General features: G+C 52.4%; 1 protein-coding gene across 4 annotated transcripts in view; it reads left to right on the top strand.

The window, feature by feature from the left end:
* Positions 1-27,867, top strand: part of CUEDC1 (CUE domain containing 1) — an 81,585-nt gene that overhangs the window by 27,460 nt on the left and 26,258 nt on the right. For 2 of the 4 annotated variants that reach the window (XM_045069927.1, XM_045069926.1), the window contains one exon: positions 23,985-24,081. The gene's annotated coding sequence lies outside the window, so the exon portion shown is untranslated. Of the gene's footprint in view, positions 1-19,520; positions 19,541-22,778; positions 23,455-23,984; positions 24,082-27,867 lie in introns of those variants that run through there. The other 2 variants (XM_045069929.1, XM_045069928.1) reach the window with 2 other exon arrangements.

The raw sequence follows: 27,867 nt of genomic DNA, 5'->3' as shown, positions 1-27,867 counted from the left end.
GGTGATTCTAACGTGCAGCTGGAGTAGAGAATTGACTTGGATCCCTGTCTTCGAGGTAAATGCTCCAAATGATGGTATGATGATGCTAAGAGTTGCTGTTTCCTGAACTTCTAGTTCGCAGCAAGGTCATCACCCTTCTCCAGAATCCTGTGTGAAGGTCTTTACGTTTGTCTAGAGTCTCCGTTTAAGCCTGAAGGTGGTAGCTGTGTCACCATCTCGTATTTGAAAGCACCGAGGCTCACACAGAGGTGAAGCAAGGCACTGAAGGCCACAGAAGTAGTAGGGCTCGACTGCCTGCCCAGAAGCCTCTTCAGCCATTGCTGGAACCAAAGCTCATAATAGTTTAGATGGCTCTCGTTCTTCTTGGAAAATCTGGCAGGGGACTTTTTTTCTGGCACGGTTTCAAGGATGCTTTCAGACCGTGTGGTTTCAAGATCGTTTAGTTTGAGGAAAAGCACAGCGGCCTTGAATCCCGAGATTCATGTGTCCCCTAGAAAAAGGGGATAGAGGGGCAAGGTGAGTGAGGGACAGACAAGTTGCAAATAACTGATAGAGAAACCTTAAGGAATTTTCAAAGGTCGGAGAGCCCAGCTCTGTTTGAAGCTAGCCCTTGAAGCTAGCCCGTGGGTTGGAGTCAGTCACTTTATCCCTCTGTGCCCAAACCCCATGCTCCCCCAGATGAGCGAGGACAGAACTCCCGCTGCTCTCTCCAGTTATGCAAAATCTAAGATAACAGTGGGTAAACTGAGGCACTGACCAACAGCAAGCCAAACCGCAGACCCCCTAAGCCATTTGCTCGGGGAGTAGCCGGGAGGCCATGGTGCCGGGGCTGGCTGCCACAGGGAGTCAGAGTAAGCCCGGGAGACGGGGAGGACACAGAACCCAAAGCAGAACCTCCCCAGGACTTGGGAGCCTGCGAAGAAAGCAGGCAAGAAGTGCAAAGAAAACGGGCCAGACATTGAGAAATAGCCCTTTCTTCCGTGTTTTGAACCACGTCCAAACCCAACTTCTAAGTTCGAATAAGGATTTGAAAATCAGCCTGGGGCTCCCACGGAATCTAAATCCAGGTTAGTGTGTGCCTCTCCCTTATAAAGTCATGGAATAGCTGCATTCAGGGAATGGGATGAGTGCGGGTGGATGTTTCACTGCTTTTTCTTTCATTGCTTTTCTTTTCAAGAAAACTCCCCACCCTGGCATTCTGTGGCAGTCTGCAGTCCTCAGGGGCCTTTAGGCACATCCCGGCTTTGCTGCGCCCTGCACCAGCGCTATGGGGAGAGGCGCGTAGGGGTGGGTGGGGAGGGGGACACTCATTATATCGCAGAGGATACGTAGGCCCACAGATGCTAAGTGGGAGCCTGGAGGTCCCCCAGCAAACTGGGGTCGGGCCTGGCCTTGAATCCAGATCTTTGGACTCCAAGCACAACGCTCCCTGTTTCCGTCCCATCAATGCTTCTGTGCAGACGCCCTCCTTGGCCCTTCCAGAGTATGGTAGATGTAGCTCATAAAATACAGTCAATTTCAGTAATCTGTGCTTGTGTTATTTATTTATTTATTTATTTATTTATTTATTTATTTATTTGGCTCCACGCCCAGCATAGAGCCCAACATGGGGCTTGATTTCACCACCGTGAGATGGAGACCTGCGCTGAGATCAAGAGTCAGATGTTTAACCAACTGAGCCACCCTGGCGCCCTGTGCTTGTGTTTTCTTCTATTTTTTTAAAAGATTTATTTATTTATTTTGAGAGAGAGAGAGAGAGCATGCACAAGCAGGAGGGGCAGAGGGAGAGGCTCAAGCAGACTCCATGCTGAGAGCAGAGCTCAGTGTGGGGCCTGATCTCAGGACCCCGAGGTCACAATCTGAGCCAAAATCAAGGTCTGACACTTAACCGACTGTGCCCGCCCTCCCCACCCCGCGCCCCTCTGTGCTTGTATTTTAAAACATGCTTTCCTCTTTAAAAAAAAATGTTATAAAAGGGGCGCCTGGGTGGCTTAGTTGTTGAGTGGCTGTCTTCGGCTCAGGTCATGATCCCGGGGCCCTGGGATGGAGCCCCACATCAAGCTCTCTGCTTGGCGGGAAGCCTGCTTCTTCCTCTCCTGCTCCCCTGTTTGTGTTTCTCTCTCTCGCTGTGTCTCTTTCTGTCAAATAAAATCTTAAAAAAAAAGTTATTAAACAGCTTTCCTTTTAAACCAATACACAAACACATGATTTTTATTAAAAATCTCAAATAATATTGGGACGCCTGGGTGGCTCAGTGGGTTGAGGCCTCTGTCTTTGGCTCAGGTCATGATCCCAGGGTCCTGGGATCGAGCCCTGCATCAGGCTCTCTGCTTGGCGTGGAGCCTGCTTCCTCGTCTCTCTCTGCCTCTCTCTCTCCCTGTCTTTCTGCCTACTTGTGATCCCTGTCTGTCAAATAAATAAATAAAAATCTTTAAAAAAATTTTTCAAATAATATAAGTCAAAATTCTCCCTTAACTACCTTCCCGGGCCCACTCTTCAGAGGTAACCGCCAATGACAGTTTGATGTGACTTTGCCTAGTCCTTTTCAAAAAAGCATTTTGCATGTGTTACTGATGGATTATTATAATCCCTAACCATCTTGCTTGCTTTAATTGCCAGCTGTGCATATGTGTGTAGAGAAAGCAAACATTCTAATATTACCTCCAGCAAGATAAAACCAGGATGGTACAACAGGATGGAAAACGGTCTGGTGATTTAGAGCAGTGATTCTCCAACTTGGATGTGTGTATGAATCGCCCATAGATTTTTCTAAAATGCAGATTTTGGTTCAGTGGGTTTGGGGGAGGTGCTAGGATCCTGCCTGTCTAATAGGCCCCAGTGCATACAGATCTTGCTAGTTGTAGGCCACACTTTGGGTACGGAGGGTTTGGAGCACCCGCTCTGGAATCAAACACACCTGCTGGGCCTTTCACTGCGAGCTGACCAAGCCAGGCAGGGGCGTAAGCCTTCTGTGCTTGTAAATCAGGGGTAAGAAGGATCCATAGGATTATTGTGAAAACAAAATGATCTGGGGCCCGTGAAGCCCAGCACATGGTGAGCGTTCCATAAATATAAGTTATTCGTGTGATCTAGAGACAAATACCATCAAGTCATCTGAGCCGAGCAGGAAATGCTGGCTGGTTGGCTGCTCTTCAGGGCTGCCTGTGCTGACGCACTTCTCCGCTGTTCATTTTGTGCCATCGTCATAAGGATATTTAATATGCTTTATGTGCTTCATTTCCATTCGGTTATGAGGAAACAGGCTCAGGGTGTTTGCAGGACTTAACCAAATCCATGCAGCTAAGAAGTAGCAGAAGCAAACTTACAACCCAGGGTCCAGGTCTGGCACTTGTTGTATACACCACAGCTGACGTCTTTTATGGGTGGTGCGGACACTAGAGCATCTCAGCATGGTTCCAGGGAAGGAAAGCGACAGGCTTCAGACTTTTTTTGCTCTCACATCTGGGAAAAGAATTTTGAAAAACTGTGTCCTCTGACACATTTTAAAATTCACTTATGAAAACTTCTATCACAATTTTGGAGCGCCTGGTTGGCACAATCTGTTGAGTGGCCAACTCTTGATTTCTGCTTGGGTGGTGATCTTGGGGTCGTGAGATCGAGTCCCGTGTCGGGCCCTGTGCTCAGCCTGGAGCCTGCTGGAGATTTTCCCTCTGCCCCTCCCCCTGCTTGCATACACACACTCTCTCTGTGTAGGATAAATAAATCTTTAAGAAGAAAAAACTAACTTTTATCATAACTTTAAGTAGAGTGAATTTCCAGGTTGATTGTATATCATATATTTGGAATCAAACATATATTTGTTTCAAATATATTTTTGTCAAAGCCTTAAACCAGCAAACTCGGCCCTTGCAATTACAGATAATGTCATAATTCCCAATTGGCAAAGCTGGACCTTGTCATTTGAGCTGTCAGCCAAATCATACTTTGTGTCAGAAAAAGTCAGACTCTGTGTTGCGATTTGAGTAAATGTGTCCAACAGGTGTCCCTGTGTCAGCATCCTTGTTCCCTGATTGTAACCTGAAAACAAAGACAAGGCCTTGGTAAAATAAAGCCAGCCCCGTTCTCTCTTTTTAAAAAGATTTTATTTATTTGTGAGAGAGAACGCACAATCAGGGGGAATGGCAGAGGGAGAAAGAGAAGCAGAATCCCTGCTGAGCAGGGAGCCCAATGCAGTACTCAGTCCCAGGAGCCTGGGAGCATGACCTGAGCCACAAGCCGATGATTAACGACTGAGCCACCCAGGCATCCTATGGCTAGCTCCTTCTCCGTGCCCCATTCTCCTGGGCCTCCCCCAGGAATGCTACATTCTCCAGCCGCCCCTTTGTCTGGGGGCATTCACACCCCAAGGGAGAGCATCAGGATACAGTTAGGATGGCGGGGGGGTGGGCCTTTCTCTGGGGAAATGGTGAGGAGGGACCACTGTGTAAAAAGAACTGTAGACCCAGACAGCTGCCAGTCCAGCCATTTAAGAAAGGACTCCCCATGTGATGGAGGTTTGGGAAACTTATTCCCTGAAAGCCAGCCGGGTCCAAGCAGCCCCTGGACATGCCTGCATTTCCCACACTTGTGCTGACAGGAAGAATACTGGACCAGGGGCCCACTGGAGATGCCGCCCGGGTTTTGCTCTATGAACATGACATCGCTCACTTTAGAGCTTGTGGGCCTTTGGGAATCTTTTGCTGGAGCTGGGACTGGGTCTGCCTCCCGTGGGCTCCCCAGCCACACCTGGACGCACGTCCCATGTTTCTTCCCAGCTCGTCCTTTCCCGGTGAGTTGGCAGGAGCTCACACTATCAGGATGTCTCCTTGTTACAGTTCAGTGGAGGCCCAGAACAAGAGCGTAATTTCACGGCCACAGGTCAGTCCACGTGCCCCCACCAAGAAAGCTGCTGGCCTTCCCAGGGTAGGCATCACAAGGCAAAAAAGCCTTGAAGGAGTCAGAAGAGCTGGTCTTCAGACCCCATCCCCTGCCTCAGTGCAAGTCGCTTAGACTCATGTTCAGCTTGTCTGTTAAATGGGCTGACGTGGCAGCACTTAACCTAGCATTCACAGGCTTTGACGTGGGGGCAGACCTGACTTTGCCGTTTACTAGTTGCGTGACCTCGAGACAGTTACTTGCCTCTCTGTGCCTGTCTCCCCATCAGTAAGCAGGGAGGAGGACAGTGTCTCCCTCTCAGGCAGGGTGAGAGGGTGAATGAAACAATGACTATATAGTATCGGGCCCACACAGCATGCTCAGTAAATATTATTGTTGCTGTTATGCTTGTTTTTTGTTCTCTGTAGGAATTACAGTCCAGGAAAAGCTGAGTGGAGTGAAGTCCTGCCTGAGATGCTCCAAGAGCAGGGCTGGCCTGGTGTGTGGCATTGTGTCCTTCCCAGGGTGGCAACGTGTTCTGAGGGGCCCTTAATACCTGTCACCCCATGAGTGACGAGAGCAAGCGCCCAGGCTCTCGTTACTGCCCTGAGCCCCGGCCATCTGCAGAGCCTACTGTCAGCATCTTCCTCTGGCCTTCACCCAGGAGCATTCTAGCTTCTGGCCTTCTTGTCATCCTGGGGGAATGAGGACTGACCGCTTAGGCTCCCCACATCTCCCCTCAGCTAATGGCTTTGAGAGTGACCTGCTTTTGGGGTCCACCCCACCGGGCCTGTCAGAGACCTCTTGTTGCCCAGCTTCTGCCACTGTAGGCTCCTGTGCTCTCCGATGGTGGACGGGCCACAGATCCCCAACTAACTCACCTTTTTGTTTTAAAGCTGTCCTGTCTCAATTTCGTGTGGGCCTCTCCCAGCAGATTTGATTTTATTATTTTATTTATTAAAGATTTTATTTATTTAATTTGAGAGAGAGGGAGAGAACACGAGCAGCGGTGAGGGGCAGAGGGAGAGAAGGAAGCAGCCTCCCCGCCAGGCCCAACGCAGGGCTCGATCCCAGGACCCTGAGGTCATGACCTGAGCCAAAGGCGGATTCTTAACCCACTGAGCCACCCAGGCACCCCCTCAGCAGGTTTTTTTGTGTTTTTTTTTTAAGATTTTATTTATTTATTTGACAGACGGAGATCACAGAGAAGCAGGCAGAGAGAGGGGAGGAAGCAGGCTCCCTGCTGAGCAGAGAGCCTGATGCAGGGCTTGATTCCAGGACCCTGGGATCATGACCTGAGCCGAAGGCAGAGGCTTTAACCCACTGAGCCACCCAGGTGCCCCTCCTCCAGCAGATATTTTTATGAAGAGTCTTGTCGCCACCCCTCCATCCCTTCCACTTGGGAATTTTGTCATCTTTTCTTGCAAACTTTCACCTGGAAACTACTCCCTTGTCCTGGTCCTCAGTCTCAGAAACGTAAATAATGAAAGAAAACAGACACTCCAATCCACTATGGGATTTGCTGTTTCAAGGAATCCCTTTGTCAAGCAGAGAATCCTTTTGTAAAGTGAATAATTGCTCACTTTGGATTTCTGTCCAGGATTTTTCGTTCAGGAGTTTTCTCAGGAGTGGGCCCAGGCTGGTTTGTAAGCCTGGGGGATGGGGAGGCTCCTGGCCTCCCACTCTACCAACTGAAAGGGCTCGGGCTATGGCTTCTAGATCTTCTGATTACCTTTAATCCTTCCGCCGTCTTCCTGTCAGGGCGCTGGCCCGCCAACATCCATCACTCCGGCCCGGAAGGTGGTGACGGGTTTGTGTTTCTCGCTCTGTTTTGTTCCTTTGCTTCGCCAGTCGTGTCTCCATGGAAACAGGTGCGGCCTTTGTGTTGCCTTTGCTTTGGGCAAATCGATGCCTACTGGGGATTTTTCTTTGCTGTCTACCCAACCCCCCTCCCCAGTTTGGCATCAAAGGGAGAAGGGGCTGCAGTAGCAGCGCAGGGATTGACAGGAGCCCTCTGGGGGCCAGGAGCACCCGGGGTAGGGGAGTCAACTGTGAGTCCTCTGGCCTGGGACTCCGAGGCGCGGGGCCTGGCATGGCCTCCTCTTCAGGGTTGCGACAGGTGCACTGTGAGGCAGTCAGATGGAGGGGAGCGCACAGTGGTCTGTAGACACTCAGCCCTCCGGGGCCCTCTGTGTTCCCAGAGTCAGTTGCTGGCCGCTGGGGCCAGTGGGCCGGATGGGTGAGCAGGCGTCTGTGCTGATCCTTTGGCAGGACCTTGAGGGAGAGGATTCTGACCTTTCTGGGCCCTGGTTTCTCCTGAGAGCATGGGAGATTTTAAACCTCTTTGGTGATGTGATGCCTTTGACCTTCAGGAAACCCCACATTTGGGTAAACTCGGCTAAGTTATTGTCACAAGCTTGTACACCCTGCATTTGATCCCAACCGGTGGGTTACCTGGTTTGAGATAAATCCTCAGATTGAGGATCCTCTCTTTAGACTAAGCATCTTACTCCTGTTCCAGGTGTCCCCCCCCCGCCCCCAGGCGCCCCCTCCTCTGGTCTAGGGGATCCTTCTGTTCCAGGCCAAAGCACAAGTGTTGGTCTGAGCAGCCTGGGGCAATAGCAGATGTGCTTGGTGGCCTGCAGCACTGCCAGAGACTAGTTCACTAGTGAGTGGGCGAGGGCGCCCCCAGGGACAGGGCTTCTGGGGGCGAAGCAGCAGTGTTTGAAAAATACAGTCACCTCAGTCACTGTTACTGCAGCTTTGACCATCTCCATTATCCGAGTGGCGACCCAGTAGGTTTCTAGCAATACTGCACTCGGGCTAACTTTAATGCAGTCACTTTAGCTTTGTTGATTAAATCAGCAAACTCTAAACATCATTTTAATATCTGAACTCTCTCCCCATCTGCCTGTTAAATGCAGCCAAAGATATCTTTAACCTCAGATTTGCATTATCTGAGAGCCTCCCTCGGGATAGGACCCAGGGCGTCCAGTGGGTCAGGTGATACACTTGCGGTGGCAAAGGGGGCAAAGGTCAAGTTGTCCAGTCTCCAGCCTGCAGAATGGGTACCTGACAAGGCTGCAGCTTTTGGGGCTCTAGCCTGGGAAATGATTGGCACCAACTGGATGGCACCAACGCTGTCACTGTTTCTCAATGACCCTCCGCCCCACAGTGGGGACCTCTGACTCCTGGGCTCCCCCGGATGGCTGCAGCAGTGTTCCCCATACCTGACGGCGAGGGGCCTTCAGCAGGGACAAATGGCTGCTGCTCTGTGGACAGCAACCTGGACCTGGGCTTTGTCTGAAGTGTGACGCTTGGAGCCGTGGGGACCCCTAAACCACAGGGAGGGAGGGCTCTAGAGGGGGCTAGCTGTTTATCTTTCTCCCTTTGCATGTACTACCTTACCTGTAGCCAACTGGTGGAGAACAAGGACTGGCACCCACTGCCTGGGTACCTGTCTATCTCTGCCTCCGTTGGTCTTGGGCTTCTCCGTGGCACACAGGAAGTGCCACAAAAAATAATTGCTCTAATGTCGCTAGAGTTTTGACAACACTTGCCTACTGGAGCCATCTGATGTAAAATTTCTTTTCCTCCCTTTCTCCTGGTTGGCATATATTATATATATTGCTTCCTTGCTTTATGCTGGGCACTGACCTGGGTGCTGGGGTCGGAAACTGAATCAGACCAAAACAATCCACTGCCCATAGGGGCACACGTGATAGGTGACTAGTGATAGTCACCATTGTGATAGGTGACTAGTGCTGCCACCTTGATGGTGCAGCAAGAATCTAACCAGCCAAGGCTGTGTGGGGGTGCGTCTTAGAATGCCTCTGGGAAGGCTTCTTGGAGGAGGACGACTGTGATCTGAATCCTGAACTAAAGAGTCACAGCTGATCAGTGTGAAGCTGCTGGGGCCAAGGCATGGAGAGCTTCAGGAAATATGCCAGGATCAGTGGTGGTCAGAGGAAGGAGCGGCCCAGGACTCAGATGTGCGTTTGGCTAAAGCAGCAGGTCCCTAGAGGCCTAAACTGGGAGGGAGGTATCCCTTCTCTAGAATCAGATCTCTGTGGGGGGGCCAGAAACAAAGGGCACCTCAGTGTTGACATTCCTTCTCCTCTCCAGCCGGTCTCTAGGTCCCTTGATGTTTTCCCTGCGGCCACTGTCCCTCCCTCCTCCTCTCTTAGATAATAATTTGCTTCTCACCTCTGGGGTGGTGTCTCAGGCCTAGAAGCCCCCGGAATACCTGAGGCTCTTTGACTTGCTGTTGGGGATGGAGAATGGGAATTGCATGTTCCTTGTACCTCAAGGGACTCTGATTCAGTAGGGGACCCTGGACCTTTGTCTTTCAGAAGCTCTCCAGAGCTCCTGCTGCGCCCCTCCACCCTGCTCCAGGAGCCTGAATGAACGCAGTGTTTCCCCACTGAGGCACTAAAGGATTTTCCCTGCTGGCTCTCCTTGCAGTTTCTTTATTTTACTTTGACAGACGGTGTTATTGTTGCTTGTCTGTTTGTTTGCTTTGTTTTGTTTTTAAGTAGGTTCCACCCTGAGCACGGAGCCCAGGGTCTGAACTCATGACCCTGAGATCAAGACCTGAGTCCTTTTTTCTTTTTTTAAAAAACTTTTTAGGGGCGCCTGGGTGGCTCAGTGGGTTATAGCCTCTGCCTTCAGCTCAGGTCATGATCCCAGGGTCCTAGGATCAAGCCCCGCATCGGGCTCTCTGCTTAGCAGGGAGCCTGCTTCCTCCTCTCTCTCTCTGCCTGCCTCTCTGCCTACTTGTGATCTCTGTCTGCCAAATAAATAAATAAAATCTTTTTATTTATTTGAGAGAGAGAGCAAGCAAGAGCTCGAGCAGAGAGAGCAGCAGGCAGAGGCAGAAGCAGGCTCCTTGCTGAGCAAGGAGACCGATGCAGAACTTCATCCCAGGACCATCATGACCTGAGCCGAAGGCAGGTGCTTAACAGACTGAGTCGCCCAGGCATCACAAGACCTGAGTCTTGGTCAAGAGTGGGACACTTGAGGCGCCTGGGTGGCTCAGTCGGTTAAGGGTCAGCCTTGGGCTCAGGTCATGATCCTGGGGTTCTGGGATCATAGGGCTCCCTGCTCAGTGGGAAGTCTGCTTCTCCCTCTCCCTCTGCTGCTCCCTCTGCTTTTGCTCTCTCTCCCCCTCCCCCATCAAATAAATAAATAAAATCTTTTTTTAAAAAAAGGTCAGACACTTAACAGACTGAGCCACCCAGAACCCCTGCTGCTTATTTTTAAATCTCTCCCTTTATTCCTCCAATGGGAACCTCTATCATCTTGTTTTGGGCTTTTCTACCTTATAAAAAGATAGTTAGATAGTGCAATGGGGGCATGAAGAGGTAAAAGTTGCTCAAGGTCACAGAGAAGCCAACACCCCTGTGGAGAATCTGCGGTGTCTTCAGCCTGCTCAGAATATCTTGCTGGGGCAGAAGGCCCAAGTGTCCAGAGCCCCAGATGTTTGCAGAAATGGGACAAGGGTCAGCTCTTTAGACATCTGCTGCCTTTTTATTAGGAGGTGGTGTCTTTTTGCCTCCCTCCAGTGGGTTCCAGGCCTGCACCATGACAGCTGGCATAGTCAGGCAGGTCTAAGGACCCAGAGGGAGCCCCACAGGACTAGCCAAGAGGGTCCTTGGCTTTGTGCAGGATAAAAAGCAAATGCAAGCCAGGAGGAAATGAAAGCAGAGTTTACTGAATAGCATAAGTGATAGAGTACAGCAGACAAAGTATCTAAAAGACTCAGAAAGGAAAGGAGACTTTGTCTCATTGTCGCTGGAGTTAGGGGTTCACACAGGAAAAGGGTCCAAGGTGCCCCCCCAGGAATCCGGGGAGGGATCAATCAAAGGGAGTATCAGGTGAACAACAGGTGTTCTCCCATAAGTCACCGAAGGCGGGGGTATTGATGCCAGTGTGGGCTGAGGTTTGTTCAAAGTTAATGTCCTGGAACACATTTGGGACCCGGTTCTTCTTAGATGTTATCAGGTGTTTTGGGATGAGGATGAATCAGAGAACACTGGGGTGCCTGCTTCTCCCTCTCCCACTCCCCATTTGTGTTCCCTCTCTCTCTGTCTCTCTCACTGTCAAATAAATAAAATCTTGAAAGGAAGGAAGGGAGGAAGGAAGGAAAAATGGAAGGAAGGAACTCAGAACTTTTCAGTTCCTTGCTTCCCCCTGGGCGTGGGAAAGTAGCTTCTTCGGTTTACCCATATGGAAGGTGAACTATAGAGCGTGAGGGGCACCTGGATAGCTCATTCAGCTAAGCGTCGGACTCTTGATTTCAGCTCAGGTCATGATCTCAGGGTCCTGGGATCGAGCCCCATGCTGGCTCTGAGCTCAGTGGGTGTCTGCTTCTCTCTCTCTCTCTCTGCCCCTCCCCCAGCTTGTGCTCTCTTTCCAATAAATAATTAAAATCTTAAAAAAAAAAAAAGAAAGAAAGAAAAATACAGAGCGTGAGTAAATGGGGCCTTTCTGAAAATGGAGTCCCCTTCAGCTTCCCTGTCACACTATCATTGTCTGCATTCGCTTGACCCGCTTACTTGGACATCTGTTCTCCTAACATTATCTGTCCATAAATCTTGCTTCGGAGCCCTGGGTGGCTTAGCTGAGGACAAACGAAGCCTGCAATCCACGACCAGACCTTCACTGTGGCTATACGTGGGAGTGACCACTGCTGCGCGTGCTCGCTGGCGGGCACCAGCACCTGACTCTCAGGCCGAGGCTGCGTGTGTGTAGTGGTCCCTGGGGCTGCAGGGTTGGGCTGTTGGGCTGCCTTTGGAAGGAGCCCCTTCTGCAGGCTTCTGTGGTAGCTTAATGCTATTGTAATTCTTGGTTTCTGTGAAGAAAAGAAATTTTCGTTTTGTGCGTCCAGACGTACAGTAGGTGCTCACTGAGTATTTTTTTGAGTGGCAATGAATGCACATGGAATAATTAGAAGTTTGTGTGGGAAGGAAAAGACTCTGTTTCCCTGGGACGTTTAGAAGACCTCCCGGATAACGTGGGGCCACCGAAGGAGTGCTCCTCCCAGGCTCTGCCCAGAAGAGCCGCTACGAGGGGAGGGAGGGGTACCTCGTCCCATTGCCCACCCTCACAGCCCCTCAGCGCTCTCTCCCCTTTCCCAGACCAGCAGAACACCTTCAGTACTGGGGGTGGCCTGGAAGAACAGAGGGAGACCAGTCCTGGCTGTTGGAGGAGCCCGCCGCATGGACAGGGGAACTCGAACTAACTCTTGATGGCTGGACAGGGCTTGCTTAGGAGGACAGAGGTGAGGATTCTAGAGTGCGGTCTCGGAATCAGTGGCATCACCATTGCCCGAGGGCTCGTTAGACACACAACTTCTTGGCCTTGAGGGACCTAGGGAGCAGGAGCTCTGGGGCTGGGGCCCAGCAGCAAGTGTTCAGCCCACACTGGGGGTGAACGTGGGGAGCGCTAATGCACACAGAGAAGGGGTCTGAGCCTCCTACGAGTGACAGGGGAGCCGGGAAGCCAACCTCTATTGTTCTAGATGCGTTGTTCTGTTGGTGACACAGACAGAAGACAGGACGGGGACAGGAAGGGCAGCTGGGAGGCATCAGAGAAGCAGATGTGGCGTGAGCTTGAGGTTTGCAGATCTCAGCCGCACTGTTGGTGGCTTTGGGGACAGACAGCAAAGCCAAATGGCCCTGTGACGGGATAGTGAACAGGCCTGGTGACACATTTAGTCTCGTGCACCCTTTTCTTTAAAATGTTTAAAATGACGTGTGTCCTGTCGTATTGCTATAGGCTGGTCATGGAAAAAGGTAAGAAAGAAGCAAAGGAAGAGAAACAGAAATCTGCTGTCCAAGACAAGCATTGATAGAAGGCATGTTTCCTGCTGGCCCTTTTTCCCATGCATGTTTCCTTGGGAGATCTGAAAGCATAGCATTCTGTATTCATTTGCATCCTGCATTCTTTGCTTGACAAAATAGCATAAGCATTTCCTGATGTGCTTTCAGGCTATCTCTTCTTATGGTCACAGGAGCTCCCGTAAGTTGGCCAGGGTGGTGCTGGTAAGGAAGGAGTAAGCGAGGCCCTGAGAGAAAAGGACTTGGTCCATGACCTTCAGACAGTAGAGAAGGCAATAGTCACACGGTCTGGGTGTGTCACAAATTACAAAGAAAATTTGTGTGTCACAAATTACAAGGCAAAAAAGGAGATGATGGGGCGAGCCATAGATTAAGATAAACTTAAAGGACAAATGACATTCATGACCAATCAGATCGCAGTGTCCAGGGATGTACATTTGGAGAGTAAAGGAATGCAAGGAAGTGATGACTACAGAAGTCAGTGTGTGACATGGGGAGGGGTCAGGTAGTGTGTGGCAACGTCTCCTTTCTTGACAGGGATATTTACAAGGTGTTGTCTTACGATAATTCATTAAGCTTACATTTGGTTAGGGCAGTTTTCTTTGTTCTTTTTATTATTATTATTATTATTATTATTATTATTAGGATTTATGTATTTGAGAAAGAGAGAGCACCAGTCAGGGGAGGGGTGGTGGGAGATGGAAAAGCAGGCTCCCTGCTTGAACAGGGAGTCTGATGTGAGGCTTGATCCCAGGACCCTGGATTCATGACCTGAGCTGAAGGCGGATGCCCAACCAACTGAGCCATCCCAACAACTGCAGATTTATGGGTTCTGTTTTGGTTGACTTTGAGGGCCGGCTGAGATGTGCTGTGGGGACAACGGTGATCGATGGCCCTTGCCTGAAATGGGGAAGTTCTGAAGGAGATTGATCAGGTCAGGAGTGTACCTGTGTCAGCCATGAAATATGTGTGGTGTGTGCAGAGCTGCGGGGTGCCCTGACCAGTCTTGCTCTTTCTGGTTGGTTCAAAGACACAGACCCAGCGGCGCCTGGGTGGCTCAGGGGGTTAAAGCCTCTGCCTTCGGCTCAGGTCATGATCCCAGGGTCCTGGGATCGAGCCCTGCATCAGTCTCTCTGCTCTGCGGGGAGCCTGCTTCCCTTCCTCTCTCTCTGCCTGCCTCTGCCTACTTGTGATCTCTGTCAGATAAATAAAAAAAAAAGAGAATCCCCTTCCTTAGCCTGGTCCATCTGTTTCTGTAAAGTACTGGTTCTTTTCTTTCTAAGCCCTTAGCCTCCCCACCCACTCCCACACATGGCCCCTCTTTCCTCTGACTCCTTCCCATTGCTCTCGACAAGCCCAGGGAGGCGGTGCCAGGGCCATCATGGGACGTACCTAGGAAAGGGGACAGTGGAGGAGCCCTGTGACCTAAGCGCACCCTTTCTCCAGGCAGCCGTACTAGAGGGCTTTTTCTGACCCTGGACTTCCGAGGCCCAGAAGTGCGGTTTAGAACTGGGACTTGGGTTTCTAGCTGGACTCTGCCTCTCTCTGCCTGGACTGGCAGGTTTCTTAGAACGAGGCCAAGGCTCTGAGCTTGGCAGAGGCTGAGGACATCAGTGAGGAGAGGCTAGTGCTCACCCCTGCTCAGGAGAAAGGGGTCTTTGCCCTTACCCACCCTTCCCAGAAGGATGTGGAGGGACTCGTCTTTTGGGGATCAGTGGCCTGCAGTCCTTGGTCTCCCCCGGAGAGTTGTCACAAAGGGCTCCAGGGCTTCATACTGCCAAGGAGGAGGGGCTCCCCTTTAGGTTCCAGAATAGCACTGTCTGATAGTACTTCCAGCAGTGTTGGTAACGTTCCAAAATATCCTGCTCAACGTGATGACCATTAGCCTGGATGGCCAGTGAACAAATGAAATGTGGTAGTAATGACAGAGGAACTGAATGTTAAATTCCATTTCAATCAATTACAATTGAAGCTTAGATTGGCCCAGGTGATGAGTGGCTCCTTATTGGACAGCACAGTTCTAGAAGGAGTGGGTCTCTGAGAAAGACACAATGGCTAAGTCGAGATGTTTCAGAACTGCCTGCCACCCTCTTTCCTCCGCGCCCACGTACACACATTACACATTTCAGGAAGGCCCTGGATACAATGTCCTTTTCTAACAAAGTCCACTGTTTAAATGTTCTTATCTTGAGCGAGGCAGAGCTGCTGTTGACCTCAAATGCACCCCCACGTATGGCCTCTCTTTGTCCTTGTGCCATCGGAGCTGAGCAGGGTAGGACCTCCGGAAGCATTGCACCTGGGCAGTCCGAGTCCAGCAGTCACAGGTTTCAAAGCCCTGGGGTCCCACCCTGGCATGCCTGTGCGGCTCCCTGCTTCTCCCCTCCAGCAGGAAAGAATCTGGTCCCTGTGGATGCCTGGTAGCTGACCAGTGGGCGCACTGGCCGTGACTGCGGTGCAGTTACGGGGCTAACCAGCCCACAGGGGCGGTTTTGATCTTACTTCCTAGTTGAACAGCTTGGCCTCAAGTAAGAAACGCTTTTACTTTCCAGAAAAAGGTGGAGGGCTGGGGGCAGTTTTGGGTTTCTTGGCTGTATATAGGTATGTATTTTTGAGCAAGGTGGGCGGTGGTGCTGAAGGGGCACTAGGTATTCATCAGATGAGATGGTTCCCTTACCCCCTTGCCCTGGCCTCCGTTTCCCCAGCATCCAGGGCCTGGAAACACCCTGTGATGTTTGCTGGATGAATGAAGGAGTCACTTCTGCCGGCAGAGCACCCTCTTCTTCTACTCTGTCTCTAGTCTCCTTCTGTTCACTCCTCTCTCCCTGCAGTCCCTGCAAGCCCTTTCTCCTCTCTGCTCTCTTTCTAGCCCAAGCTCTCAGAGGCCTGCTTCATTTTCCAGCGCACTAACCGTTCCCTAGTGTGTCATGACCCACCACTTCCAAACATTCCAGAAAGTACCCCTGCACTGCTGTCTCCCTGCGGCCCCATGGCTTTTGGGACTCTCTGCAGGTCACATGAACAGTCCTCATCAACAGGGGAGTCATTGTCTCCTGGCCTGCTCCATGCGGATCTGGACAGAGGCCCTCTGTGCCGGCAGGATTTCCTGTGTGCTGGTTGCCCTCCGTCTGGCGAGCCCGAGGAGCGCCCCCTTCTGTCTGGTGACTCTGGCGATTCTATCCCTCAGCGCCTCCTGCCTGACTTTTTTAAGTCTTCAGTTCTTTTTCTTTCTCTCTCTGTGTCTCTCTTTCCTTTTTTCCTTCCTTCCTTCCTTCATAGAGAAAGAGAGAGAGAGTCCCTTGCAGGCTCCACGCCCAGCTCAGAGCCGGACACAGCCTGCAGGGCTCTATTTCCCAACCTGAGATCACGACCTGAGCCAAAATCATGTCTGATGCTTAACTGACTGAGCCACCCAGGAGCCCCTTTAGTTCTTTTTCTTGTGCTTCTGCCTCTGCCTGCTACTCCCCCTGCTTGTGCTCTCTCTCTGACAAATAAATAAAAAATACACACACACACACACACACACACATATATATCATGAAATTTACCATTTTAACCATTTTTAGGGGGCGATTCAGTGGCATTAAGTCTGTTCACTGTATAGTCGTCCATCACCATCATCCATTTCCAGAACTTGTTCGTCATCCCCAACAGAAACTGTTCATCAAACACAGACTTCTTACCCCATTCCCTCAGCCTCTGGTAGCCTCTATTCTAGTTTCTGTCTCTAGGAATCTGTCAGTTCTAGGTAACGCATCGAAGTGGAATCATACAGCTTTTGTCCTCTTGTGCCTGGCTTTTAGCGTGTTTTCGAGCATCTGTCAGAACTTCATTCCCTTTTATGGCTGAGGAATACTCCCCTCTTCCCTTATGTGTACACTGCATTTTGCTTATCCGTTCACCTGTGGATGGACACTGGGTGGTTTCTGCCTTTGGGACAGTGTGAATAATGTTCTTCTGAACATGAGTGTGTCTACACGTATCCGTTTGACTGCTGCTTCCAGGTCTTCTGGGTGTACGCCTTAGGAGTGGAATCGCTAGCTCATAGGGTAATTTTGTGTTCACCTTTGTAAGGAGCTACCAAACTGTTTTCCCCCATGCGTGCCCATCCCTCCGGCAGTGCACCTTATTATTTTTTTTAATTCTTAATTTCAAACTACAGAGATAATGCCTGTTTGTGGAAAAACTTCAAAGGACGCAGAGCTACATGACGTACACAGAAGTGAACCCCTCCCGCAGCCCCACCTCTAAGATAACCGCTACTTAGGGTCTGCTGTGCACGCCTGTCCCGAGAAGCGAATACACACCAGACGCCTCCGCAAAACCAGCGTGGTGGGCACAAGGCCCACTCATTTGGCTTTTTCATGTCATTCCGTGTTGGCCGCTGAAGGTCTTAGCTGCATGCTCTTCCATTTTGGGCATGTCTCTCGTGTTATTTATTGGTTCGTGGGTCCTGAGAGATGAGTGGGGGTGCTCCCCCTTGTCCCCTTGTCGCTCTTGCCAACTGCTCTGCGCCTACTGCCTTGCCCAGCTTGCCCACATGGGCCACCGTCTCACGGGATCGCAGCCTGTTTGGGGGAAAATGAGAGCTGAGCTTGGTACTGGGGAGGCCCTGCTGCCCAGAACCCCCTTCCCCACCGGGCTCAGGTATTCCCAACTCACTCTCCACTCCCGGGGCAGCCACGCTAAGCTAAGCTGAGCTGAGCTGTGAGCGGCTTTGGGAGGGAGGGCCACCCACCTTCTGGAAGGGGCCGCCTTGGCCAGGCATGCCCTCTCCTCTGGGAATTCCGGGGAGTCAAGTAACTTAGAGCTGAGTGGAGAGGTGAGCAGTGGGCTGGTGAGAGAGAGAGAGAGAGAGAGAGAAAGTGAGTCTGGGCTCTGGTGGTGTACGGCACTGAGAAGGTGCTTGTGGGGATGGGCAAGACATCCAGTGCCCCCCCTCCCATTAGGGAAGACCCAGTTTAGGCCTGGCAGAAGTCCACCTTTCAAGCCAAGGACCGGCCGTCTTTTGCCAGCACCTTTTTCTGCAGAGCCCCAGGCAGCTGGTGGGAGAGTACAAAGCGGCCTGGAAAATCCATAAACTGCATAATCAGCCCCTGCATCTTGGCCGCTTGACTCTGTTTATTGCTTCCTGTCCCCGAAAGCCCTTTACAAACAGAGAGGCTTTGAGGGGGGTGAGCTGGACCTGGTGGGTGGCCTGCTCCTGCCAGCGGGCCCTGAACCCACGCATTCTCCTGAACTCCTTGCTGCTGCCCCAGCAGAGCTCCGGGAGGGTGGGAGCCCCCGATCGCCTGAGAGTGGGAGAGGACCCCTCCTGGCCAAGGAGAGTAAACCCCCAGAGAGCTGTTTACTTTGCAGCTGACGAAGGACAAGGATCCCATTTCTACCAGTTTCCTTGAGGGCCTGGAGGTGAAGCTGTGAGGAGGCGCAGGAGGGGAGAAGGTGAAAACCTTCGCCTCTGAACTGTGCAAGGTGGGGAGGGGAGCAGGGGACCATTCCCGGGGATCTCAGGACAGCCCTGCTTCCAAGGGCTATGGGACTTGCTCAAAACCTGGTTTATTCTTGTATTACTTTTTAAAAAGTTTTTCCTTTGACTGACTTTTCTCCCATCTCTCCCACCACCGCCTCCGGGAGGAGGGAGCAAGAGGTGACTCTTTGAGGGAAGAGCTGCCCCCAGACAGAGTTGCTCTAGACACTGCCAGGGTGCCTCTGAGGGCTGTTTGCTGTCCTTCCCTTGCGTCTAGGGGAGGGCCGGGGCCATGAGGCACCTGTGTGGCACCTGTGTGGTTGGGGGGGATGCTGTGCTCTCGAAAGGGCAGGAGGCATAGGTAGGCGGTTTTCCCAGTGCTGGGGCTGCCCCTCCCAGACAGATGTGGCCAAGTGGTCCCTCTCTCAGACCCAGGGCTCCCCATCTCGCACACCCTCTGCCTAGGGTGGTTGGAGGCCTCAGTTCTCATCCTGCCTCTGCTACCTTGCTCTTCCTTCTTTTACTTGGCTTGCTGAGATGACTGACCACAAGGCCTTGATTCAAAAAGCAGGGGGACAGGGGTGCTTGGGTGGCTCGGTCCTTAAGCATCTGTCTTCAGCTCAGGTAATGACCCTGGAGTCCTGGGAGCAAACCCCACATCAGGCTCCCTGTTCAACGGGAAGCCTGCTTCTTCCTCTCCCACTCCCCCTGCTTGTGTTCCCTCTCTCACTATCTCTCTGTCAAATAAATAAATAAATAAAATCTTTTTACAGATATTTAAAAAATAAATAAAAAGCAGGAAGATGGCTTGGGCTGTGTCCGGTCTCTGTGCAGACCTGCCATGGGGGGAGGCCGTGGGTCGGCTAGTACTTTCCCACTTGTCTAAGCAGACTTCCACAGCGGACCCGTGTGTGTCTGAGCCTGTCTTGGTTGTGCAATGCCGAGCGGCCCCACCCTCCCCGGCTCCTTCCTGAAAGTGAAATGTGACTGCCCTTGCTCAAGAACAAAAGCCCCAAGTTCAGCCCCACATGGCAATGATTTTCAAGTGTGGCCACTTCCTCCTGTGGGGCCTACAGCTGAGTGTTGAGGACAGACCAGGCCCCGGACAGGAAGGTCCTGCTGGGGGTGGGAGAGGGAGCCTGGTGTTGGTCCCTCTGGGCCTGGGGCGGCTGTGGCAGAGGAGGCCTGTGGCAGGACGACTCCGTCTTCCCACCTCCACTCTGCTTCCCTGCTCCGGGGCCACCTCCACACAGTGTTTCTGCTCTTGCTCCAGGATACCCGGGGGCGGGGGGGGGGGGGACGGGGGACCATTGGAGCCTGTTTCTCCCCTTGCCGACGCAGAGATCAGAGGCCCACCAGTGTAAGTAAGTTCAGTGTCAGTAAGTTAAGTGCGGTAAGTGGTTGGGAGTGTGGGCTTTGGGGAAGAATCCTGACTCGCCACTTCCTGGCTGTGAGACCGCAGGCGAGTTAATTCCTCTGTGTCTGTCTCAGTCTCTTCATCTACCAGATAATCTGCTTCCTACCCTGCGGGGTTGTTCCGAGAATCCCGTGTAGGTGAAGTGCCTCACACAGGGCCAGAGTGGGTCCCTGCCACATGGGACGTGCCCAGCCTGGAGCCTGGCAGAATGGAAAGGGCTGGTGGACCCCTCCTCCCTGCAGCTCGCCCCCTCACCCCCCGCCCCCCTGTACTGTACTGTACTGTAAACTGTACTGTACTGTAACTGTGCTGTAAACTGTGAAGTACGGTGCACACTTAAAGCACCACCATTTGGGTCAGCTGGCGTGTTTTCTCAGAGTGAGAAAATAATCTATTTCAGTATCCTTAAATGAGGAGGGTTAGCAAACCATAGCTGGAACTCCCGGCTGTGTCCCACTGTAGAAGCTGGGCTTCCATTCTCTCCTTGCCTGCTCATCCTTCCCCCTTGGTTAATTTGGTGGGAGCACACATAGCTTCACCATCTGCAAAGGTGGCAGGAAACTGAATTCACCCTGTGTCTGTGGGCCTGATAATCCCCACAGCTCCACTGTTATGTATACATAGCCCTTGAAGGATGAATCAAGCCTGTGTTTACTGCCAGCAAGCAATGCTTGAGCACTTGCTAGATACATTGTGAACAAGGAACCAACAAGGAACCCAGGGACTAAGGAACAGCCAGCTAGCTGCTTTTCCATCGTCCCAGCGATTGCTGGCTGCTTCCCAGGCTGTTGCCTCACAGCCCTTAGGTCTGGATAAACCTTGCAACCCACCATAGGCTGGGGCTGTTCTGGCCACGCCTTTTGTCCGAGCCAGCCCCTCATGCCCACTCTGTGACGGGAGGAAGAGCATGCAGGGTCCGCACATCCCAGGCCGGGTTTTTCCCCTTGAGAGACAAAGCGGGTGCAAGTCTGGGCTTGTGGGGTGATTTGATAGAGCCTTTGTTTGCTGACTGTTGACTAAGCCCAGGTGTGCAGACCCAGTGTTTATAGAATCCTGGTTGTCTCCGGCTGGAATGAAGCAAGTAGGTGCTTGGGAGAGGGGGAGGTATCATGGATAATCCAAAAGTCATTTGTTTAGGGCCTGGAGCCAGAGACAAGGTATTTTTGCAGATCTCCCTAAATCAGTCTGACTGGAACTCTCTTTCATGCGTGCCTATAGTATACGGGCCATGAAATTCAGTCCGGACACCTGGGAACCATCTGGGGACTTAGGGCACACACAGAGGCAGTCAGTGGGGAGAAGGGCCTGGAGATCATCTCAGTCCTCCTTGCCCATTTTTCAGATGGGAAGCTGGAGGCCCCGGAGGTAAAATGACCTGCCCAAGGTCAGCCGGCTGGTTTGTCATGGCGCTAAAACTAGAATCCAGAGCTTTATATTGCGTCACCCTGTGAGCTGGGGGTCCTCACACTTTACTGGGCATCAGAATGATCCGAAGAGCTTGTTAAAAAGCAGATTCCCAGCACCCCCTCCCCCGAGATTCCGATTTAATAGTGGGGTGGAGAATATGTGTTTTTAGCAAACACCTCAGGGGAGTCTGATGAAGTCTCACCCCCCTCTGAGATACACGGCTTTAATGCAAAGAGTGTTTGCTTCTGAGACTGATAGAAAAGCACATTAACATTTCCCAAGAGCAGGCTGGAAGCAGGAGGGGAAACAGGCAGAGCTGCAAACAGCTCAGGAGACAAGAGCGCGGGGGCTGAACCCGGGCTTTAAAACCCTTGAGAGGAACCAGTATGTCGGAAGATTTGACAGGCATGCTCGCTCTGCCATGTAAGGCCACGTGGGCTGGATGTGGCCCAGCCCTGGACAACCTCTGGGTCACACATAACTCGGTAAAATGGCTCTGACACTGGTAGAAGGCCGTGATAGACAGTGCTAGATGCTCGTGGACGATTAACCCGCACTCTGTAAATGACAGGGTCTCTGATGATGTGTAACTTCTGGGGAGGGGAGGGGCTGAGAGACTTAGTGTCCTTATAGAACAGACTTCTGCTCAGGGTCTCATGTGAGGAAAGGGGTGGTTCTGGTTCTGGTTCTATAGCTAAGAAAGGGCACAAGTCTTCCAGCCCTGGGTGACTGGAATACAGCCACTTCCTTCTGCAGACCTCGTGGTTTGTACCTAGTACAGTGCTACCTTTCTCAGACCCAATCCACCACCAACCCCACCATGTCCTTGCATCCCTGGGAGGTTTCAGTGGTGGGAGAGGTGAGACTCATTAGGGGCTCTTCCTGTTTTCTAGAGGTGGAGACTGAGACCCCTGGAGGCAAAGAGAGCTGGTTATGGGACCCCCAAGAGTTCCCGCCCCCTTCCTCTGACTGTCAGATTTGAGGGCCAGGGCTGGCAAGCCCCACTGGCCCAATGCCCTTCCCTGCGCTACATTCCAGGTGCTGATCCTGCCAGCAACTGGGAAGGCGGTGCCTCTAGTTCTGGCCCGCGCTGGGTGGGTCAGGTCAACCTGAACTCACCTTTGCTGCCCCAGACACTGTAAAAGCCACTCTGGGCACAGGTGGGCGCCTCCCGCCGCCCTGCCATCAGCCTAGTGAAGGGAGTGGCTCGCACAGGCGGCCCTTAGGGTTTTGGAGGAGAGTGTGACTATAATTTTAATTCGGAGTTGGGTGAAGCGAGGAATGACTGAGCACCTGGGGGCAGAGGGGAGTGTTCAGGAAAACCCTAATGAACGTTGTCGCTATCCCGTGGCCTCATGAGCGAACGGGTCTGAGGGAGCTGGTGCATGTTGCATGCGAGCTACTTTGGCATCACTAGTGCATGCACCACATGGACAGGGAGCACTCTCCCGGAAGTCTGGGTTCAAATCCCAGCTGGGATCAAATCGCAGGCCCAGGAGCTCTGGTACCTTTGGCAATAGGCGCCATCTGGAAGTGAGAACATGCTATTTCTTCCCGCTGTCCTCTCCAGGCCTCTCCGGAGGGCACAGGTGGGCCCGTGGCTGTGTGGAGGTGAGGCGGTGTGGACAAGGGAGGGCCTCAGGTCTAGAGTAGATGCCCGGCGCTGGGCGCCGCAGGCCTTGGGAGGGGAGCTCAGCTGCTGTGCAGGCTGAGAAGGAGCTGCGGGGAGGAGGGGGGAGTAGCCTGTGGTCGGGGAAAGTAGCTGGCCTGGTAAGTGGCTCTAAGCAATCCCATCTGCCGTCTGGGCCGGCCCTTCTTGCTGGGGTGGAATTTCTGATGGTGTCTTGGCTGCCAGAGGGGGAGGGCCCAGGCCCTCCCAGCCACAGCTGCTGCCTGTTCCTTTGAAGCTCAGGGCCAACCACCTCCTCCCCAAGGCTCTGCTCCCCAGCCCTGGGCCTGCATTCCTCAACTGCCAGAGGCTCTTCTGAGAAGGCCGGTCAGCTTGTGTGCCTTCGGTCCTTCACCCCTGGGGATGGCCGGGAGCCCCTCCCCTAGAGGGCAGGCCCCCAGGAAGACTGGGAGGTCTGGGCCACCCAGGCCCCAGTATATTCCAGTCCCTTCTCCCCTAGGATGCATAGCAGAGTATGGGCAGGAATGGGGCTGTTGGCCAGCTCCGTGCTCCACTCAGGGCCCCAGAGCCCCCCAAGTTGAGGTCCTGGAGGCCCCTGCTGGGAGACCTTTGTGCTGCATACTGTCCCCCCTTCGTACCACAGCCAGGCCTAACTCCTGCATCAGGCTCTAGACTCAGTCCCAGAGAAGTGTGTAGCCTTGGGGCCTTACTAACAGCTTCTCCAGGCTGAGAGCATCTGTGTGGAGCCTGTGTGTGCCCATCGCAAGAATCCCCCTGGAGGGGAACCCATCCTCAGAGGAACAGGTGTCCCATTCTACAGGTGAGGAAACTCAGTCAGAGAAGCTCCACTCACCCAAGCAGTGGTGATCAGAATGAAAGCTGAGGTTGGCCCAGAGCTAAAGCGCCTCCGTGACGCCATGCTCTGCAGCCTCTTACCCCAGACTCCGCAATGTTCACAACCAACATGCGGCTTCCCCTCTGTAAGGAACTGCCTGGCCAGACCTGGCCCTGCCCTGCCCTGGAGGACACCCTCACACTGTGGTCTCACCTCTGGAACAGCGGCGGCATCAGCCACCGCCTTACCCACCGCCCTTCATTCTCCCCTGCAAGGCCACCAGGAGGTGGACGGGCCCCTGAGCAGGAGGGAGCCCTGGGGGGAGAAGTAGTGCCCAGCTTCCACTGAGGCAGAACTGGCGAAGGCCTGCTGGGCAAGTGGAGGCAGGAAGGATGGTGTTGGGACTTAAAGGATTACAGAAGTTCTAAAGTCCTACAGGCTTTGTGGTGTGCTTTTTCTTAACATTTTTTTTTTCTTGTCATCATTCAGTTTTTGTTTTGTTTTGTTTTAATTAGAGAGACAGTGTAAGGAGGAGGTTAAGAAGAGCATGGACTCTGGGGCTATGCCGTTTGGATTCAAATTCTGGCTCCGTCACTGACTGTGTGATGCCACGTAAGTTATATCAACTCTCTGGGCCTTAGTTTCCTTATCTGTAAAGTGGGTCTTATAATTCCTTTACTTGGAGGCTTAGAAAGTATATGGCACATGGTTAGCACTCATAGACATTTGCTATAATGATTTTTAAAAACTGAGTCATGTCTTGTAGATAATATACATAGGCAAAAAGATGAAAAAATCACTGGCATTGCTGTCCTTTTGCTATTTTTTACAGGTGATCTGCTTATTTTACTTTTAAATCAATGAATGAACATGAATCAAAATGTAAAAGAGATACAAAGATTTACAGAGAAAAGTTTCCCCGATCTGTCCCTTATGACCTAATTCCTCCCAACAGAAACCTATAGGATCAGTTTCTTGTGAATGTCCTCTCCATACATACATATACCATAACATACTGTAGTCCAGTACTGCCTTGCCTTGTTCCCCTTAGCCATGGGTCTTGGGCAGGGACACCTATAGAAATGCCTCATTCTTTGTTCACTGTTGTAAACAAAAAATGTATCCTTCCATGATACATAGTAAATGAATTCCATAGAAGTGGGATTCATGGATCAGTGGGTGAGTGCACAGTGTGTATTAGTGTGGGGGCAAGGAGGCAGGAGTCAGACTTCTGTTCCCAGGACACTCCCCTGCTCACCCTGAGCACCCCTCCCTGATCTTGGTTCCCTGACCTGGATTCCCTGGGGACTCTCAGATACTCAGTTGTGTGGCATCCTTGCCTGACCACCTGTCCCAGGGGGTCAGAGACATCTGGGACTGTCCAGACTTGAGAGCTCAGCCACAGACGATGCAGGTCCTGCTTCTGGAGGGACCTGCAGCCCAACTGCCTGAAGGAGAGGCCCAGGGAGGGGCCACTGGACCCTCTTTCCCAAGAAGATGGACCTGGGCCAGCATGAGCTCATGCCTGGAACTAGCCCAGCTTCACTGGCCTGCACCTGAGCTGCCAGTGGCTCCCTTCTCTGAGTCTGGGCTACTGACCTGGTCCCAGGTACACAGATGTTCCTGTCAACCCAGAGGGGTTCCTCCGGGGTGCGGCCCCTGAATAGGGCAGTGGGGAGCAGCACCCCTTCTGTCCACAGATGTTTGATCTCCTTGTAGGCTCCTGGCTTGAGTGTCTTGGCTAAGCTGATAGAATTTGTTGATGGAGAGAGGGATTGTTGTGGAAATAGTTTTTAAGAAGCTCAGGTCGAAGTGGAAAACAGTTGGTCTTCTCGGCAACTAAACAACCTTGGTGGAGTGCGAAAAGGTTTTTGTAAGGAAATGGTCCTTCCTTCAGGATAAGGCTTTGCCTGCAAACTGCAAACTTCTCCTTTCTCTTCCCTTGCTCCCCCAACACGGGCCCTAGGCACCCCCAGCGTCCCCCAGGGCAGCTTTGCTGCCCCGTTGAGGACTCAATTCCGGTTTACTTGAGTTCTTGCCACATGCCTGGCTCTGTGCTCAACTCTAGGAATACGGGAGGGGGGGGGGGGGCAGGGGTGGTGGATGGATTTACAGTGTGATTCAGAAGTCAGACCTCCCAGGCTCAAATGTCGTCTTGGCCACTTAGCTGTGTGACCTAAACAAGTCCCTGTACCTTTCTGTGCTTCATTTTTCTGTCCATAAAGTAGAAATCACAGGGACAGTATGCACCTTGCAGAGCTGCAGAACAAGGATGGTAAGAGTGAACATGCAGAAGACACCTGGAATAGGCTTGGCTTGGAAGGAAGCCAGCAATAGTGTAAGGGTGTCATTCCTACTATGACCATTATCCGACCAAGGTGAGTCAAACAAACACCACGTTACTCATGCCTGAGGAGCTTCCTCTTGGACTTTTCAGCTGGAATGCAGAAGGGGCTTCTTGATGGTGCCTTTTATGGCAGCCCAGCCCTGTACTGGGGCCTCAGGAGCCCCAGGGAGGGACGAAGGTATCCTTGGGATTGAGGCTTCAGGACCAGTCCTTCCCTAGGGGAGGGACCTTATTAATTTCCTTTGAAACCTCTTGCCCTAGGCCTTACCTTCGCTCCCCTTGCCTACACACCTGGCCATGGAAATTGAGACAAGAGAGAGAAAAATTAGGAAAGCAACTGTGTTTCTTTTCCTTCTTTTTATCTTCTATAGATTTTTAAAAGATTTTTTTCTGGGAAGGGGACCTTTTGTTCTGCCCCAGGCTTAGGTTGGACTAAATGATAGGGCATGGCCCAGATAAGTTAAGTGGGCAACCGAAGGTCACAAAGCAGGGCGAGGTATTGCTGAGTCTGTTGCTACTCCTCTTTCTCTTGCTCCTCTCAGGTCTAACCAGGCCTCCTTTCCCCACGCACTGTGCTCATCGTGCCCCCAGAGGTGGGCACAGGTGTGGCTGCCCCATGGCCTGGTCCCCTCAGAATGAGACTGGCTTTGTCGCCGTCACCCCAGCAGCTGTGGCCGGTTGAGTTTTCCATTAAGCCTTTACCGCGCCTTGGGCAGGAGCAGGAGGCTCGGCATTTAAAGGTCACCCGGCTTTTGAAGCTGCAGCGACATTAATAGCTTGGGAAGAAAACAAGCCTGTGCAGGGGCAGGAGGACAAGGAGCCTCTGTCAGCACCGCCCCTCCCCCACCCGGCTGGGCGCGCGGGCTCGCATGTGCGTGCATACACACACACACACACACACACACACACACTGACACCCTCGTGCGCCTGCACCCACACGCAGACGCTAAGAACCTCTCTCCGTCTCTTGGGTCCCCACCTTCCTTTCTGCCCCCTTTGGGGGCCTCTCCAGCTCCGAAGCCCAGAGGCTGAGCTGGACTCCCTGTGCCCTGCCCCCATGGCGACTGGGGTGACAATTGGACAAGGAGGCAGCTGCCCTTCGGCTGCCCGGCAGCCTCTCCATTAGCGCTGCCATTACCCACTTGAGGTTTCCCCGGGACTTAACCATGGTTACACAAGCGTCCCAGGGGTCATATGACCTCATTCTGGCCCCACTGGCTTTTGCAGTCCGGATTCCTGATGAGACAAAGTAAGCCAGGACCTTGTCTTCTCGTCCGGGAAAGAAAGGGCTGGCAAGCAGGGTGCATCTCGCTTGCCAATTCTAATCACTTGGTGAAGGGCTCTGTGGGATCCACAGGACAATAGCAATACCTGGATAGATTCGTGATGTCTGTCAAGGACGGGGGCGCGAAATTGGTGGCATGTGTGTGCCTCGTGTTTCACACTTGGAGAATAAACTATTCTGAAGCTCTTCCAGTGTTGGCTTCTGAGACCCTGAGGCTGGTTGGGTTCCTCTCCTTTTTAGTCCGAGGTGGGGGTGGGGCAGATTTTTGGGTTCTGGGAGAGAAGCTGCTCTGTCTGCCCTTTCCCCGGGAGCAGCTGGAGCCTGGGCCCTGGGACACCACCTAGTGGCCTGGCATGGCGGTGCCACTGGGCTGGGCCCAGACCTGAGGCGAGACAGGCCAGTGAGTTCCTTTCTGCAGGGCGGGATCACAGCAATTACAGATGGATCACAAGGTCTGGTGTGTCCCTTGTCCCTGGGGGATTTTCAGAGGAGGGAGCCAGAAGTGTGCGGAGACAGAGATGGCCCCTGGCAGTCCCTCCTCCTTGGAGGAGACAGGGTGGGGGTTGGGGAAGGAAAGTGCAGGCAATTGGGAGCTCTGGCCTCCTAATCCCACATCTCTTCCTGAGGTCTCCTGTGTTCCCCCTACCTTTCAAGGCTGGGTCCTCCCCAGGGACAATGGAATGTTAAGTGAGATCTTGAGGGGGTTGACTTCCTGTCCCCAGGAGCTGACACTGGCTTGGCAAAGGGACCATCCTGTCATCAGCCT

This window comes from Mustela putorius, unplaced genomic scaffold, assembly GCF_011764305.1.
Source record: "Mustela putorius furo isolate JIRA1106 unplaced genomic scaffold, ASM1176430v1.1 tig00003962_pilon_pilon_pilon, whole genome shotgun sequence".
Taxonomy (NCBI): Eukaryota; Metazoa; Chordata; class Mammalia; order Carnivora; family Mustelidae; genus Mustela; species Mustela putorius.
Note: the sequence above shows the minus strand (reverse complement) of the source record. Positions and strands in the feature narration are given on the sequence as shown.